Source organism: Acipenser ruthenus, chromosome 56 (genome assembly GCF_902713425.1).
Source record: "Acipenser ruthenus chromosome 56, fAciRut3.2 maternal haplotype, whole genome shotgun sequence".
Lineage (NCBI taxonomy): Eukaryota > Metazoa > Chordata > Actinopteri > Acipenseriformes > Acipenseridae > Acipenser > Acipenser ruthenus.
The window spans coordinates 3,585,601-3,589,120 of record NC_081244.1 but is presented as its reverse complement, the minus strand read 5'-3'; the positions used below and the strand labels follow the sequence as shown (position 1 = coordinate 3,589,120).

At 36.9% G+C, this 3,520-nt stretch overlaps 1 long non-coding RNA gene across 1 annotated transcript; it reads left to right on the top strand.

Moving 5' to 3' along the window:
- The first annotated feature begins 1,204 nt into the window (after window positions 1–1,204).
- LOC131724733 (uncharacterized) lies at window positions 1,205–1,564 on the top strand. Its single transcript, XR_009320305.1, has 2 exons — window positions 1,205–1,272; window positions 1,389–1,564. It is a non-coding gene; the product is annotated as an uncharacterized LOC131724733 (long non-coding RNA).
- Window positions 1,565–3,520: the final 1,956 nt, after the last annotated feature.

Below are 3,520 nucleotides of genomic sequence, written 5' to 3'. Positions count from 1 at the left end.
TCAATAATCTTGCTTTACTAATATCAGTTTCATTTGTTTTTGTTTCACAAAGTCAATTGACATGATTTCACAAAGTTCCCAATTTGTGTGCAGGGCAAACTCACCTTGTTTAAATGTTATCCATTTGACTGAATACAATCTATTTCTTCCTAACACAGCAACAGTCGTTGGCCACGGTGGTGAGTTGTCTTTCCATTCTATTACTAGCAGCACTTTTAAAAACTTGCAAACTCAAGTTTCGGATCCAGTGGTACACTAGCACTGTATGCATATGAATGCAAAATGACTGCCGTATATGTATTTCACTGTACCAGACCCCCTACTCGCCCCCCTGCCCTTACCCCCTGCCCCCCGCCCCCACTAAACATCTTGGTGTCTCTCATGCAAAGCAATTCAGAACTTGTTTGTGACCTAATGCATTCTTTTTATTTTCTGACAGCAAAACATGTCATTAACGCAGGTATGTTTTGTTTTTATTCTGTATCTATCCTTACTTAATCATTTGCACAGATTTGTGCCTGATCATAGATATATAAGTGGGTGATAGGGGCATGCCTGAACTCTATACTGAAACAAAAATTATCACAAAAAAGAGGGTTTGTAGTTTCTGATCAGTACCTGAATGGTGTAGAAATATTGTTGGATATTAACAAAGCCTGTCTGATATACATATCACTGTATTGAGCAAGTTTCCTAATAATTTAGCATTAACACAGTGGATTGGTGACCCACCCCATACAACACTAGAGTTTACTAACTCCACCACTTGTCACTCCTTGACTGCAAATGGCTGTTGCCTCCCTCTCTCACTGGGGACCAATTTAATGATCTAGAGTTGTCTAACCTTCCTATCAGGGAGTTACTATCTAGCCATAAAGATTTCAGCAAAAGAAAACAAAGTTTACTTTGGTAAAAAACTGAATAGTAGCAGCTACACTAAGACACTGCTTCAGCAGCCTCCAGCTCTATCTCCAGTATTTTGACTGTACTTTGCTTCTAAGACTACAGATTGTCATTGCAGTCTTGATAAATCCATTGATTACCTGTTGAACAGCTGATTTAAACAGTAATAGAAACTGTCAGGTCCACTTGTGTTCCGCAATTGAGAAAATGGCTCAAAATATAGAGCAAAATGCTCTTTCCACCTCCCTTAAAAAGAAGAACATTTCTCGTGTGGTTCTACTTTATAAAATTCTAAATTTTATTTATTGTGGGTTTTTTTCCGTTGTGCCTGATAAATAGAAAGCCAGTCAGTACTGGGGGTCGAGAAAGGTAAGGAGGATTTTTTTTAATTTACTTTTTATTATTATTTATTTCTTAGCAGACGCCCTCACACTTGAATATCTTAATATATATATAATGTTTAATACTTTTTTTGTTTTCTGCAGCAGTGAAGAATAATGACTGCGGCACTTCTACAAAAAATAGTCCAGCTTCAGCTTTCAGCAGCAAACCTGCCTTCTCTCTTCTGAACCACACTTTAGCTTCCAAATCGAAAGCACTACACTGTTGTACTTACTGTAGTATGATTTCATTTGCTTAATAAATGCTTATATTCAATCAATCTGTCCATTTCATTTGAGAAAAACTGTGTGCATGTGACAGAGAGAGAGAGAGATTGGCATGAGTGTTGGGGTGGATGGGATGGTTTACATGCAGACACACACATAATGGAAGTGTGCAGTGGTATAGTTCAGATCTGCACAGATTACAATTAGGTGTGTTTGCGTGTCAGTGTACTGTATGAACTACAAAGACTGTGGACCATACACTTAAATCCCGGGTGATTAATTCTGCAACTGCTGCTAAGCTTTCTGATTTATTGAGCTCATTACCACTCTCTGAGTCCTCATCAGTAGATGAGCTGGTTAATACCTACAACACCACCTTGACTGGTATCTTAGATACTGTAGCGCCAATCAAAACTCTGAGAGTGTCTTTTAAAAAAAGCTCACTGTAGTTCAATGATACAACTCATACGATGAAATATGAGGGTCGTAAAATACAACAGAAATGGCGGGAATCTGAACTGCATGTTCATTACATCGCATGGAAGGACCACCTGGTTAAATATAGGAAGGCTCTGGTGTTGGCTAGATCATCATATTATTCTAATTTAATTGAAATAAAAATAATCCTACATTCCTTTTTGCTACCCTAGAGAAATGAATCCTTCCCCTAATAGTCCTACCCTTGACATTGACTACTCTCTCATTAATGACTTCTTATATTTCTTTAAAAATAAAATACTGCACATCAGAAATCAGATTCCACAGACCCCTTCTATTAAAAAGGACTCCAGCACAATTTCACCAACTACACCTATTAAGTCTGCTATGGGGTCTTTTTGGTTAATTACCTTACAGGAACTGACAGAGCTAGTTCAACATATGAGAGCTACTACATGCTCTCTTTATCCTATTCCTACAATAAAACGATTAAATATGTTCTTGGTGTTATTAATACACACATTAAAAAAATATATATAAATGGTTCACTTTCCTCAGGTATAGTTCCCTCAGCACTTAAGGTAGCTGTGGTAAAGCCTATGCTTAAGAAATAAAATTTGGACCCTAAAGTCTGCAAAAACTATAGGCCAATCTCCAACCTACCATTCTTAGATAAGGTTCTAGAGAGAGTTTTTGAAATTTAATTATAAAACATGTCTAACTCTTAATGGTATATTTGAGAAGTTTCAGTCCGGTTTTCGTGCTGCAAATAGCACCGATACGGCCCTTATCAGAGTTGTGAATGATCTGCTGATAAGCTCTGACTCAGGCTTTCCATCAGTTTTAATTCTTTTAGATCTGTTAAACAGTCCTACTGTGCTTTTGAGACAATTCATTAGAATGGAATGGTCTACAGTAAGTGCTGCCTTTGATACTGTAGACCATTCCATCCTACTGAATTGTCTTGAAAGCACAGTAGGACTGTCTGGCCTTGTCCGATCCTGGTTCAAATCTTATCTTTCTGATAGGTTTCAGCTTGTCTCTATTGGGGAGGTAAAATCGGCATTATCGGAAGTTGTCTGTGGTGTGCCTCAGAGCTCCATTCTAGGTTCCCTAGTTGTTTTCATTATGTATGCTACCGTTCGGTGACATTATCCGACGACACGGTGTCACAGAAAATAAGTTAGCTGGGAAATAACTTAGCATTTGCCTTTTTGCGCCTTTCTACGCTTGTGCAAATCTTAGAACTTAAACGCAAGGTTAAGCCGCGCCATTTTCTGTCTGTGAACTTTAATTCAAAACAGATTGTTATTGCAATCTTTCCAATGTGTCTAGTAAATTGTTTTACTCTTAAAAATGTTGTCAGGATCTTTATTAAAAGCTGCATTATACATGGTAAAAATCGAAAAAAACTGGTAATATTAATAACATGTTTTTCATATTATTATTTAATAATAAGTTAATTTTAGGCTACGTAGTTTACAAAGATTACATTTAAGCGCTGGATACTTTATATTATAGGTTTTCTTCATACATGTACTTGCAATATATTTGCAAATATTAGTGAAAGA